Source organism: Macaca nemestrina, chromosome 2 (genome assembly GCF_043159975.1).
Source record: "Macaca nemestrina isolate mMacNem1 chromosome 2, mMacNem.hap1, whole genome shotgun sequence".
NCBI lineage: Eukaryota > Metazoa > Chordata > Mammalia > Primates > Cercopithecidae > Macaca > Macaca nemestrina.
The window spans coordinates 30,422,588-30,437,532 of NC_092126.1; the positions used below are offsets into that span (position 1 = coordinate 30,422,588).

General features: G+C 36.4%; 1 protein-coding gene and 1 non-coding gene across 2 annotated transcripts in view; one reads left to right on the top strand and one right to left on the bottom strand.

Annotated features, from left to right (window-relative positions):
* LOC105465802 (TBC1 domain family member 5) overlaps positions 1-14,945 on the top strand; it is a 570,286-nt gene that overhangs the window by 71,256 nt on the left and 484,085 nt on the right. The gene's annotated exons all lie outside the window — the stretch shown is intronic.
* On the bottom strand, positions 966-1,028 carry LOC112423870 (U7 small nuclear RNA). The gene has a single exon (XR_003014440.1). It is a non-coding gene; the product is annotated as a U7 small nuclear RNA (small nuclear RNA).

A 14,945-nucleotide genomic window follows, 5' to 3' on the forward strand; every position in this document is an offset into this window, starting at 1 on the left:
TCTAGTTGGAAAAGGATTTCAGCTGGAGTGTCTAAAGGGTCACACACACAAAAAAACCCCTCTATATTAAAATAAAATGTGTCCAAGCTTTAAAGAAAAGATCTCAGAGTTTGCAGATGATCCTAAAATTGGAGCTAGGGGAAATAATGAGGAACAATGCAATCAGATTCAAAAAGATTTGGATTGTTTAGGTGATTGGGCCAGCAGATGGCAAATGCAGTTCAGTGTAGACAAATGTAAAATAATTATCTTAGGAACAAAGAACCAATCATACAGCACACTGATCAGGAAAAAATTTGTGAGTTATTGTAGGAAAACCATTGAAACAGTTAACCCGGTGCACAGCTGCAGCAAAAAAGGCAAGCAAGAAACCAAATTAGCAGACGGATAGAATATAAAGCAAGAGGCAATACTTATAGTGTGTTAAGAAACTTGCTAGACCCCATCCAAATTGCTCAGTCTACTGTTGGTTGATAGAACTACTTTAGGAAGAGTACGTTTTTGCCTTGGAAATACACTGAAAATGGTACCAAACAAATCTAATAAAATGATGTTAAAGAGATTTGCACTAATTTTTATCAACTTTCAGTTTGCAAACTTTTATAAAGATATAAGCAAGACACTGAGTAAAAGTAAAGACACTTCAGTTCTACTACAAAGAGTTGGTCTTCCTAGAGGACATTTGTGGTTTTCATTGCCTGGGGCCTTACTAAGCCCCTTTCTAGGTTAGGAGACTGCTTCTCACCCCTCAAGATTAAGGAAGCCTAAAGGCTAGCATGAGGCCCTTCTGTAGTTTAAGAGTTGCTCCTTGACAGCTGGAAAGACCATGGGCATGAGGCTAAGAGCTGCCACTGAGATGCTTCCTCCTGGCCTGTAACTCTTTTTTTTTTTTTCCTTTCTTTCTTCTTCTTCTTCTTTTTTCCTTTCTTTCTTTCTTCTTCTTCTTCTTCTTTTTTTAAATATTGCGGGACTTTTCTGTAAAAACCAGAAAGGCTGCTAGACAAATTCTAAAAGAGCCTGTAACCCTTGATGCAGTAACATAAGTTCAGGCTTCATTCAAGGCTGTGGAGGCAAACATTTTTCTGTGATTTGCCTGCCTTGATTCCTGTCCAAGCTGGATTTTCCAACCTTGTCTCAGTGTTCTGAACTATCTAGTACCTAGCCAATAAATTCCTTTTTGACTTAGATTCACTAGAACATGTATCTGTTGTTTATAATCAAGAGCCTTAACTGGTACAGTGGTAGCGTTCTGTTCTTTTATCCTTGTTTCTTGAATTGTTTTCTTTTGTCCTATAATGTGTTCACTTTGTTTGGAGTGGTGTCTTATACTAAATCATTTTTGGGATGAGAAGAAAGCTAAAATGCAAATTGTCCTCTTCATCTCTATCTGCCTCTCTTTTTGTCTGTCCCTCTCTCCCTCCCTATCAGAATGCAAAAGAAGTGAAAAGAATTTGTATCCATACCATTGGCATCTTGTATCCATACCATTGGCATCTTTTGTAAAATTTAACTTTATCCATGCAATTGAATATTCAGTGTTACTGTTGAAAATGGTCTTTGGTATCGAGACCTGTTTTAAGAATGTTTGCATTTTTTAATACATTATATTAGGTATCTCTAAAAATCGTTTTCTGGCTGGGCATGGTGGCTCACGCCTGTGATCCCAGCACTTTGGGAGGCCGAGGTGGGTGGATTACGAGGTCATGAGATTGAGACCATCCTGGCCAATATGGTGAAACCCCATCTCTATTAAAAATACGAAAAAAAATTAGCTGGGCATGGTGGTGTGTGCCTGTAATCCCAGCTACTGAGGAGGCTGAGGCAGGAGAATTGCTTGAACCCGGGAGGCGGTGGTTGCAGTGAGCTGAGATCATGCCATGACACTCCAGCCTGGGCGACAGAGTGAGACTCCGTCTCAGACCAAAAAAAAAAAAAAAAAAGAAGAAGAAAATGATTGTGTTAGAAAATTCACTGTAAAAATGCATTTGTCCATTTATTCTAAATATGTTGGGTTATTATAAGAATGAATCAAATGTATTTTATAAGTTTTTTATATGAAAAATGGGATATTTTTGCATCTATTACTTTTTTTCATTTAATAGTATATTGTGAGCAGGAAAGGTAAGCCTATATCATCTCTTTTAATAGTTGTGTAACATTCTATTATTATATAGAAGTCCTATATATTTTTTAACCAGTTCCCATAGATGACTATTTAGGTTATTAGGATTTTCCACTGTTATATATACTACTGCATTCAAACTGCTTTTAATAGTGTTTGCATATATCCCTCATTATTTCCATAGGCTAAATTCCAGAAATGGACTTACTGGTTAGAAGGGTAATTACAAGTCTTCTGATACTTACTGCCAAACTCTACAAGTTTCATTTCTACCGGCAATTTTGATTCCTGAATTTTTTACATCAATTCTCGTATTAATACTTAAAAAGAAAACATCTTTGCTAATTTTATAAGAGAAAAGTAGTGTCTTGTTGTAATAATGTACCCGTTTTTAATGCTATTGACCATTTATATTTATTTTATATTTTACCTCTTAATATGATTTACCTGTTACTCAGGTATTTTTCTCATATTTAATTACTATATTATATATTAAGAAGATCAGTCTTTTGTAGTATGTCGTATTTTTTTTCTGTGTTTGATTTTTTTTTTTTAAACTAGTGAGTTGAGGAATTTGGTTTTATTTGTTTGGATTTTTTATTTTTGGGTCATATAACCATTTAAAATTTTTATGTAATCAAATATATATCATTCTACATAAAAATTTTCATCTTTAGTATTCAAAACTTAAAAAATACCTAATAAAGTTTTAATTGATCTAGGATTTTAAAATAATCAGTTTTGGGGCCTATATACTGTATTTTCTGTGTATTGGCCTTGCAGACCTCAGTGTACATACAGATTTACAATCATGAATGTAAAGGAAAGCACACTGGGACTGCTTCCAGCTGACTGTGACCTTGAGTCTCAGCTTCTGCATCTATGAAATGAAGATATTGGTCTGGTACAGTGCTCTGTTCATTCTGGTTTTTTTGCCCATGAACCCCAGTAAGAAAATTTAAATCACAACCACAGACACACATGTACATAAACACATACAAGTATATGTATGTGTGTATATAAACATACTGTGTTTCTACTTTTTGTGTGTCATGCCATACATATCATGCCATGCAGTGCCAGATATTATTTTAAAAAAACTCACTAAATTGCTTTCCTTACCTACTAAGGGGTGTTACAATTTGAGAAACACTTGTCCAGTGGATCTTTGATTGGACACTCACATGCCTTCTGGGACTGACCAGATAACAGTTGCAAATAACTTACCACTTTAGCTAATCAGAGGGCTTGGGTTCTATCTAAAGGCATTCAAATTAAAAGAGTAAAACAAAGCACCTTGTTAGGTCAGCAGACATTTTCAAGTGGAATTCAACCTTCAAATTTGGGACCCTATCCTACTCTAGAGAAAAAAATCAAATACATAAAATATTGGCTTATTACTTTGTCAAATTGCTATAAAATAGTTTTAACTAACGGTTCATGGTCAGGCAGTGAAATCAGACTATACTTTTAATAGCATTGGTCTGGATGCTGATATTCGAATGCTTTCCCGGTAACCTCCTCTAAACTTCTTTGGCACTGTGACAACTTCTAGCCATGAAAATTAGGAGATAAAATGGCCTAACTCAGTTTTCCTGATTTAATGAGAAATAATGTCTATGCTAGGATATGAGAAGATAAATATGAAAGAGATAATTCCAGGTATCTGAGTTACTTTCAAGGCTGATGTTAAAGGAGAAAGTGGGCTTGGTGTGGTGGTTCGTGCCTGTAATCCCAGTGCTTTGAGATGCCAAGGTGAGAGGATTGCTTGGGGCCAGGAGTTAGACACCACCAACCTGGGCAACATAGCAAGACCCTGTCTCTACAAAAAATTAAAAAATTAGCTGGACATGTGGTGCATAGCTGTAGTCCTAGCTATTTGGGAGGCTGAGATGGGAGGATTACTTGAACCCAGGAGTTTGAGGATGCAGTGAGCTATGATTGTGTCACTGCACAGCAGCCTGGGGGACAGAGTAAGACCTTGTCTTAAAAAAAAGGGAGGGTTGGGGGAGACAGGTGAACTTTGTCCTTCCCATTTCAAATGAAGGTGATGCACTATCCTAGCAACTGTGTCCAAAAACACTTTTAAGAAGATGCTGGCCAGGTGTGGCGGCTCACACCTGTGATCTCGGCAGTTTGGGAGGCTGAGGTGCGCAGATTACAAGGTCAGGAGGTCAAGACCATCCTGGCCAACATGGTGAAACCCTGTCTGTACTAAAATATAAAAAATTAGCCGGCGAGGTGGCAGGCACCTGTAGTCCTTGCTACTCAGGAGGCTGAGGCAGGGGAATTGCTTGAACCTGGGAGGCAGAGGTTGCAGTGAGCCAAGATCGCGCCACGGCACTCCAGTCTGGTGACAGAGTAAGACTCTGTCCAAAAAAAAAAAAAAAAAAAAAGATGCTAATGAATAACTGGTGAAAAATCATATAGAAAAAGTTCAGTGTTCATGAACAAATACAGCAGCATTTGGATATCTACCAAATCTCTTGTGTCTGTGTATACACACGCAAAATTATTTTTATGACTTGATTTTCTGGTTTTGGGGATAAGACTGTATATACTTCGAAGAGAGATTCTGTGATGTATAACCATTAAGTCTCACTTTTGGTGACTTGGGTAATTGTAATGGAACCATGGAGCCATTAGGCTCCAGATGGGACTTTAATCTGGCTTCTGATTGAGCTGAGTGTCCTTGTAGAGTCTCTTAGCATCTGTTTTGGAAATATTTGCGACATTATTCAAAATTTGTACAAATTAACCCACCCTTGGGTTATAATTCAATTTTTCTTTATTGAGAAGTGTATTATAAACATTTTTATGCAATCAGATTAAACTAGCTTATACCTGTTATTTATTTGTCATGACCATTAAGTGGTCATGTAGATTTTTGTGACTGAGCTTTTAGTGGATTTAAGAAAGCTTACGTTAGACTTCTAAAGATTGTAATTTGTTTATAAAATGTTGTTTATTAAAGCTATTTCCAAGTTTCAAATAGCTTTCACATAGGTACTTATTTTTGAGAGACTATTTAAAAATACTTAAAATTATGCTGGTTCCTTCTTTTAATAACAGAAACCCAAATAGTCTGCCTTATTCCAGAATGAAGTGGATTTTTTCCCACAGTGGAAACTATAGGTAGGGGAGCTTCTAGGGCTTGATCTCCAAGCACTGTATGAGCAAGGTATCAGCCTGACTTATCTGTTTTTTAAAATTTATCTTCAGGCTGGTTTCCTTCATGTTTATAGGATAGCTACTATCTGTAGCTGGAACAACAAACATTCTTCACTTCCAGTAGGGAAACAAGAATTTTTCTCATTATTGTGGACTAAAGGTTTTTTCCTTCAGTTTTATTGGCCCCGTTTAGATCACATGTTATCTTTGGACCAGGAACAATCACCATGTGCTAACAAGTTTAATTAAGTTTGGGTTTCTGAACCACTTACTTCCAGGAAAGTTGATATTACAGCATTTGATTCAGGATCTACCCCTGGAGCTTGAGAGAGTCTGGGTAGGTCAGCTTCTCCTGAGTTGTGGGAGGGGAAAGGTAAAAATGGATGTTGGATTTGCAACCAGTGGAGTCTCTTCTATAAGGATTATAAAAGTTCTAATCCACTCCTTGATCAGGATTTTAGTTTCTTTCTCTTTTTGCATTTTTATTAGTACTATGGCTTTTAATTAATTATTTTCTTATTTACAGAACACAGAAATGAAAATCATGTTGTGGAAAGAAATACTAGTTAGGTATTTTGTAGTTGCTTGGGCTTTCTTTGTTATGTGGAGATTGGAAAAATTGTAAATATTGCTTGACATAGATAAAGTGTAAGGAGATTGCATTATTGAATAAATGTTAGTGACATTTTCTCAGGAAACTGTCATACATCATCACTATTTGTCCCTCCCCCCAAAGGAAGGCAGTATAATTCTGTGGGCCCAAATTCTCAGTGGTTTACCTTTCCATGTGTAACTAGGGTTTTTTCAAGTATTAAAGTATAATTGTATAATTTATATATTGAAATGCTTACTTTAATGACTGACAATGAGAGTACTGGAAATGAAGAGTTCTAAATTGATGGCAGAAAGATCTTATCCTGGATTTAAGTTAGAAAGGACTAAAAATACTGGTATGTAAGAAAAAAATTCCTCAGGGAATATTGGAGCAAATGTAAGTGTGAGGTTTGAATTGTCTGTCCCTGGTTGGTAGTATTTGTTTTCATGTTTTCCTGAAGGATGAAAGGCTGTATTTTCCTGTTAATTCATCCACTGTTAATAAATTTCTTTAGCTCTTAAATATGTCAAAATGCACTATTACAAATATCACTAATTTGGAATTTGTAATAAATTGATTCGAAGTAGTTTTAAATTAAATAGGTTGATAAGCAACAAGCAGAATAGAAAGGAATCTCTTTACCTTTTTTAGGATTTAAAAACAAGGCATTCTAGATGCCTTCCTCTCCTTTACCCATAGCGTCTAACAGGTGTTGTTGATTCTTCCTAGATGCTTATCTCTGGAATCAGCTCTTCTTATTCTGGTTAGCCCTTATTTATCATCTGGACTCCCTAATCTCTGTGCCAGAATATTCATATGATACATATTATTCAGTACCTTGACTTTTTCTTTTTGAACTTAGCTCCATGTGAGCACATAGATCCATGTGCTCACACAAATCCACTCATTCTATTTTTAAAGCTTCATAGTACTCCCAAGTATGGATGTGTAGTGTATAATCTCAAAATAGTCTTTCTCAATGGTAGATGTCATTATGTTTTTGTTCTGGTTAAAAGTTCCCTTCCCCTTCTGGTGATTCTCAGTCATGGGAGGGAACATTTACTTCCTAAGGATGGGGAATCTGAATCTTGCATGGACCTTTTACAAGTCTGTCTCCCAAATTCTTATATACCTTCCTATTTGATGATTTCTCTTGTATTAAGAACTATAACTGGCTGGGCGCAGTGACTCATACCTGTAATGCCAGCACTTTGGGAGGCAGAGGCAGGTGGATCACAAGGTCAAGAGATTGAGACCATAGTGGTCTTACTTTCCTGCCACATGATTTAATAATTCTGAACACATTGCCTTCTGGCTGGGAGTCTTCCGTTTTTTCTTCTCTTTGCTTTTCTGCATTGACATGTATTTTTACTATGCTTTTAATACCCTTCCCTTCTCCTATTCATTCTGAAGCTTCATCTCATGCAATTTTTCCTGTTTTGGACTGCTGGGCTGTTTACTAAGAGCAACTATAATTTCTTCTAAACTTCTAACTCTCTTCTACTAGATTTTTGAACAACTTGAGGACAGAGTGGTGTTATAATTTTTGTACTTTTAGCATGTAGACAATATACATAGTAGTATACATAGCAGGAAATCAAACAGCTAATTGAATGAATGGAGTTAATGGGTATTTAAGTATCCAATCATGCTCCACTTAATGATGGGAACAGGTTTTGAGATATGGTTGTTAGGTGATTTCATCTTTGTGTGAACATCATAGAATGTACTGAACATCACAGAATGTACTTATGCAAAACTAGATGATGTACAGACTGCCACACACCTAGGCTATATGATGTAGCCCATTGCTCTTGGCTACAAACCTGTATAGCATGTTACCGTACTGAATGCTGTAGGCAGTTGTAACACAATGGTATCTGTTTATCTAAACATAGAAAAGGAACTGTAAAATTGTAGTATTATAATCTTAAGGGACCACCATCCTATATGTGGTCTGACATTGACTGAAATGTCATTATACAGCACACGACTGTATTTATGTTTTTGCATAAAATAGCTGAATTTTCAACAGTGAAATTTACTGAATATATTTGTTGTTAATAAATTGGAGTTGCAGAAATGCTTTACTCAAGTAGCTGGTCATAAGGGAAATAAGATAGGTGTTGAGAGTTTCAGATCTGCACAGGGAAGAAAGAGTAGATACAGAGATACAAAGTCTCTAAAGAGACAGAATGGGCCGGGCGCGGTGGCTCATGCCTGTAATCCCAGCACTTTGGGAGGCCGAGACGGGCGGATTACGAGGTCAGGAGATCGAGACCATCCTGGCTAACACGGTGAAACCCCGCCTCTACTAAAAAATACAAAAAACTAGCCGGGCAAGGTGGTGGGCGCCTGTAGTCCCAGCTACTCGGGAGGCTGAGGCAGGAGAATGGCGTAAACAAGGGAGGCGGAGCTTGCAGTGAGCTGAGATCCGGCCACTGCACTCCAGCCTGGGCGACAGAGCGAGACTCCGTCTCAAAAAAAAAAAAAAAAAAAAGAGACAGAATGACTGATGGGCTTGGAAGCCTTGGCCACTTACCTGAATGACTATATTGATGCAGCTAAAGAAAGAATTTGTCTGGCCGGACATGGTGACTCACGTCTGTAATCCCAGCACTTTGGGAGGCCGAGGCAGGCAGATCACGAGGTCAGCAGATTGAGACCATCCTGGCCAACATGGTGAAACCCTGTCTTTACTAAAATACAAAAAATTAGCCGAGCATGGTGGCGCATGCCTGTAGTCCCAGCTACTCGGGAGGCTGAGACAGGGGAATCGCTTGAACCCGGAAGACAGAGGTTGCAGTGAGCTGAGATTGCGCCACTGCACTCCAGCCTGGCGACAGAGTGAGACTCTGTCTAGAAAAAAAAAAAAAAAAAAAAAAAAGAAAGAAAAGAAAGAATTTGTCCATTGAGGGTGGAGAGTGGATTGGCTGCCATCTCCAAATAAAGGCCCAAGGGTTGAAGTTGGTAGTACTCATCCTAGCTTTTGTTGGGAGATTTTTAATATTCTGGTTTCTACCTCTCTCTGTATAGAGACATATGCAGGGAGTTGCAGATGGATGCTCCAGGTTTTTTGTTTGTTTGTTTGTTTTCTTTTGGTAGTGGAATAGTGATTAAAAGATAGACTTCAGCAGACAAGGTTCAAATTCAGGCCTTTTTACTTGCTACTTGTGTGTCCTTGGGCAAGTTTCTATCAGTCTCCAGTTTTTAGTCAGTGTGGCTGAAGGCTAGACCTGGAACTTACTACATTCATAGGATAATGACTTTCCCATGACAGCTTTGGAGAGCCAGCCATCCCATCACGCCTTAACAAATCTGTACCTCATTGCATCAGCAGTGTGGGCCTAGGTGCTTGAACTATTCTATTAGAGTGTGCATTTTTTATATGTATATTCATGTGTAGTTTGATGATAAATAAAATACCTAGTTCATCATTTTCTAGTGAAAACATGGATGAAAGTGTATGAAATGCATTCAGCACACAGTTCAGCTTATATTAAAAAAAGTAGTATTTGACATACACTGGAATGAACTGAAGAGTAGGATCTGGGTTTGGGTCATCTCTATTTCTGTTTTACTTTGGATTGTGTTTGAGAGGAGTGTCTGAAGTTAGTTCATGTTTAAAATATGTGTGGGTAGCAGGAATAGGAGTAGGGGCTTTCATGGGAGTCTGAGAACAGGGCCTGCTTTTAAGATTATAGGAAGTAGTTTTGGTTTTCAGGGAACATATCAAACAAACTTTTATTATTACTCTGTATGCCATCTTTTCTGTCTGGCTACCAGCAGGAGTTTCTGTTTCCATGTCATTTTGACTTGCATTGTTAACTTTCCTACCTCAGCAACTAAGGCAGAAGGCAGGTTTCTCCATAGATTTTTCAGATTGTTTGAGAGGCACAGAAAATTTGAAGCAGCCCATCCTTTCAAAAGAGCCAGGTTGTGAAGGTTCTGGTTTACTGATGACCCTGAGCCTCGTGCCAATCCAATGTCTGATTTATTGTAGCTGGTGTGGTATACAACCAGCAGCCATGGTTCAGAGACTGGATTCGAGGCAGCTTCTCTGAGAGAGTGATTGTGATCGCCAGTTTCAATAAAGTATGCTGGTCCATAGGAGTTGAGAAAATTGCTCCTTTAATCTGAAAGATGGTCTAGGCAAAGGCTACTGAGTGAATACAGGAGTACACTGCTTCATTTGCTGCATAATAGCTGTATTAGTGTCCTAAGGTTGCTGTAACAAAGTACTACAGACTGTATGGCTTAAAAACAGAAATGTATTTTCTTTTCTGGGGGCTGAAAGTATGAAATCAAAGTGTCAACAGGGTTAGTTTCTTCTGAGAGTGAGAATATATGGTTCTTAACTTTATTTTAAATGTCTCTAGATCAAGTATATTTAAATGTCTCTGTCTTTTTAGTGCAAGTTGAATATTTCTTATCCAAAATGCTTGAGATGAGAAGTATTTCGGAAATTGGATTTTTTTCTGATTTTGGAATATTTGCTCCAATGAGCATTTCCTTTGAGCATCACATCAGCATTCAAAAAGTTTCAGATTTTTTAGTATTTCAGATTTCAGATTTTCGGATTAGGGATCCTCAACCTGTAATTAGCAGGTTTAACGAAGATGATTGTTTTCTCGTTATTAGGATTATGGTTATACATTGTATTTGGATGCCAGGATGTGAATATGATTAATGAAAATGGAAGTTTGTATAATTTATATTGGTGGGTTTCATTTTTAAAATGATTGGTGTATACATTTTCAAGATAATTGTTTTTGATAGAAAGTTACCTCCTACATAAGTGGCATGGCAACTAAGAATTTTATGTCCAGACACAAACTGATTTTTAATTACATATCAAAATTTTTTTCAATCATTTAATTATGTGTCTAAGTAGAAGGTTACAGATTTAAAGTAAAACTAAATCTGATTAAATTATCAAACAAATTTAAGTCAGCGTAATTCTAGTCATGTTGCTAAAATGAATACACTTTTCTCATTTTAATATTAAATTTAAAATATAGTAGGAACCTATAGGAATAATAAGTGTTACATTTTTATTTTTTCCCTTCGACTTTGCTTGTTTTAATTTTGAAGTCTGCTGTTGAAAATGTCAGTACTAGTTTAAATTCTGCATAACCTGATTTGTAAAATTTAATTATGCTGACTTGACTGTTTGAATCTACTCCCTCACCCCAAAAAGAATGCATATCTCCTAAGTAGATGCAAATTTTGTGAATTATTTCTTGCCATTAGAATAACCCCTCTAATCCTTATTCACTTAATTTATGTCAGCATTTTCTTAATATATGTGTTCATGAAGGAAGTTAAGGTTGGTTGCTAGGCCTCATTCTCCCATCCTTCCTTCCCTTCTTTCTTTCTTACTTTCGTTTTTTATTTTGAAATAATTTAAGAGTTGCAGAAATAGTACCCTTCTCCCGGCTCCCCCTAAGGTTATCATCTTATGTAACCATACTTTAATTTTCAAAACTAAGAAATTAACATTATTATAGTACTATTAGTGAAATTACAGATTTAGTTCATATTTCACTAGTTTTTCCACCATTTCCTTTTTCTGTTTCAGGACCTAATCTAGAAACCCACATTACATTTGGTTGTCAGGTCTCCTTAGTCTACCCCAGTGTGTGATATTTCTTTAGTCTTTCCTTGTCTTTCATGACCTTGAGACTTTTGGATAGTATTCACTAGTCAAGTTATATTTTAGAATATCCCTCAATTTGGCCTTGTCTGGTATTTTCTCATGATCAGACTGAGGTTATACATTACTGGGAAGGACACTGTAGAGATGGTGTCCTCTGATACACTCAGTGTATCATACCAGTGGTAAATGATGTCTTATTACTGGTGATGTAGCAGCATTATTATTTATTTTATTTTTTAAGATAACATAAAATTAACATAACATAAAATCAAGTGTTTAAAAGTGTGCATTCCACCACCTCTATCTAGTTCTAAAACATTTTCATCACCTCAAAAGGAAATCTGTATCCATTAATCAGTTTCACCTGTCCCCATACTCCTCCCAGTCTGTGTTCTGACTGTGTAGATTTACTTATTCTGGATATTTCATGTAAGTGGAATAATAGAATATAGATATTTCATTTAAGTGGAATAATAGTGACTTTTGTGTCTGACTTCATTCATTTAGCAGCGTTTTTAAGGTTCGTCCATATCTTAGCATTTGTCAGTACCTCATTTCTTCTTATGGCTGAACAATATGTCATTGTTGTATATATCACAGTTTATCCATTCATCCCTTGAGGGACAGTTGGGCTGTTTCTATCTTTTGGCTATTGTGAATAGTGCTGTAGTGAACATGTATATACATTTACTCGTTGAATTGCTGGGTCATATGGTAATTCTAACAAACTTCCTGGCTCAGGTAGTCTTTAATTCTTCTGGCTTTCATTTGATTTAAAAAGTCTAATTCTGTTACAGAATAATCAGGGTGCTGCAGAAATATTCTTTGTAGATTTTAAATGTCACAGTGAGTTATGTTTTAAAATCTGGAAATATTTGTCATTCTGATGAAACTACTTTTTTCTGGGCTTGATTGTTGACAGACTGTACCTGTTTTTCCATCTATAATGATAACAAGATATAGTGCTAGAGTCCATGAATTTGTTGTGTTATATGTATTATCAGTTTATGTTACATCCATTTTGTCCTTATTTGAGATCCTTTTTCTCCCAACATAGAGGAAATTTACTAGTTTAAGGAAACATCTATAATAAATACCTGAGCAACAGTTTAAGGAAGCTTTTTATACTTTTAAATATTTCTTCATTTCAGACTTGAAGTTTTCGATGTAGTTTTGGGCCTTCTTTTGTAAATAATTTATTTTCATATGATAAATATAATGTAGTATTGATTTTTTAAAAATACTTTATATTTTATATAGTAGGGTAGAGAAAGGAAGAAGAGTATTCTACTAGAAACTTGTGATAAGATGGCGAATGAGAATAGAAAGTCCTCTACTTAGGACTAGATCAGGTCTATAAAGACTGTTCTTAAATTTATTTTTCCTTAATCTTGAGAGACTAAGAATTTTGTCTGTAAACCTTAAATATATTTCCACCAAATAGGAATATGAGTTAGTTTTTTTAATGGCTTAAAATCAAGTCTTTGGTTTCTTCTATGCTGACACCCTTTCAACCTAGGAAATCTTTTCCTTATGTGGTTGGAAGCTCTGGAAGATCTGATGTCCCCCTCGTTGTTTCATTCACATTTTGAGGTTTTCAGGCAGAATCAGGGGGCCTTGAACCTCTGGTTTTTGTGAGTGTTTTCACTCTTGCATATTCACCTGCTTGGGTTTTAAGTTCTGGAACAAAATTCCTGGCCTTCTCCTCACCTAACAGTAGATACATGATATTGACATGAATACTGTTACCCAGTGGTTTCCCCTGGAGTGGGGAAGAAAATGTAGAATTTTGTTTTGTTTTGTTTTTTGAGATGGAGTCTCTGTCGCCCAGGCTGGAGTGCAGTGGCGCTATCTTGGCTCACTGCAACCTCCGCCTCCCTGGTTCAAGCAATTCCCCTCTCTCAGCCTCCCGAGTAGCTGGGATCACAGACGCACGCCACCACACCCGACGAAGTTTTTTGTATTTTTGGTAGAGACGGGGCTTCACCGTGTTGGCCAGACTGGTCTCGAACATGGACAAGCAGTAAGTTAATGGACAAAGTATGGGACAGTTTGAAGATGCTGAAACTGTCTCAACAATTCTGAAAAATCAAATATTACTGTGAAGACCCACATTAATATAGGTCTGATGATGTAACTTATGTTAGATACTTCAGAAGAACGACTGTATTCTCGGATCCTTATTGATGGTAAAGCCGTTTTCTTATATTACAAACATTCTCTTTTCTGTTCTTGGAAACTCATTTTTCTTATTTTCCATAAAGCTAGAAATGTGTTAATTTTTGAATGTTCAATTTTTAAATGAAAACATTATGTATATTATAGATATAAGACTTATGATATTTAAGAATTTTTTGATTCCAATAAATGAGAGAACTCACTTTTAAGAAAAACAATTGAATAACAACTTTAGCTAAGTTTTAAGGAAGTAAAAAAAATCTCGATTTTTGTTTTCCAGGAAAATAATATGCAGCGATCCCAATAATAGTATTGTTGCCATATTTTTAATTGCTAGGGAGTAATTATTTATTGACCTGATAGCACTGGGAGTGCTCCAGATTAATAAAATGAAATTCTCATATGTGAATGCAGTATAAAATCTGAATGCTCCTTCAGTCAAAAGGGATTGCCTTGTATAAATGAAGTTTAAAAGGGATGTGATAATCAGAGCTACTGTACCCAAAGTCATTGTTTTAGTACATTCACCACTTTACATATTGAGTTACCAGCTAAGATTTTAGAATTACATCACTAGGTAGAATATATTAAAGATGATCCCTCAGAAAAAGAATAAAATTCCTGCAGCAACTTTAAACCAGGTGTAGGGAGGGAAATACTTTCATCAATACAGAGCCACTATGTGAAAGCCCTGCCTTGGGAGAATCGTACCAAATTCAAAAGTACGACTTTTTTTTTTTTTCTTTAAGAAATCAATTTGGCTTCTAGAGTTTTTCTGTCTCGTGAATTTTTTCTTATGAGTAGGAGCGAAATAAAAATCTTTACCCATTTGAAATTATTACTTCATTATTGTTGAAATTTATTAAAGTAATAAACAGATGTCTTTTTTAGTCAGAGGCCTGTCCATGTACATGTGCAAATATTGGTCATCATTATTAGAATCCAGCCATTTCTGACCACCTCTACCCCTTTTCTTTTATTTCTTTTTCATTTTGTTTCTCTTTGATGTACCAGTTTTATTTATTTATTTATTTTTATTTTTTATTTAAATTCTGGGGTACACGTGCAGAACGTGCAGGTTTGTTACATAGATATACATGTGCCATCGTGGTTTGCTGCACCTATCAACCCGTTATCTACATTAGGTATTTCTCCTAATGCTATCCCTTCCCCAGCCCCCTGCCCCCCGACAGGCCCTGTTGTGTGATGTTCCCCTCCCT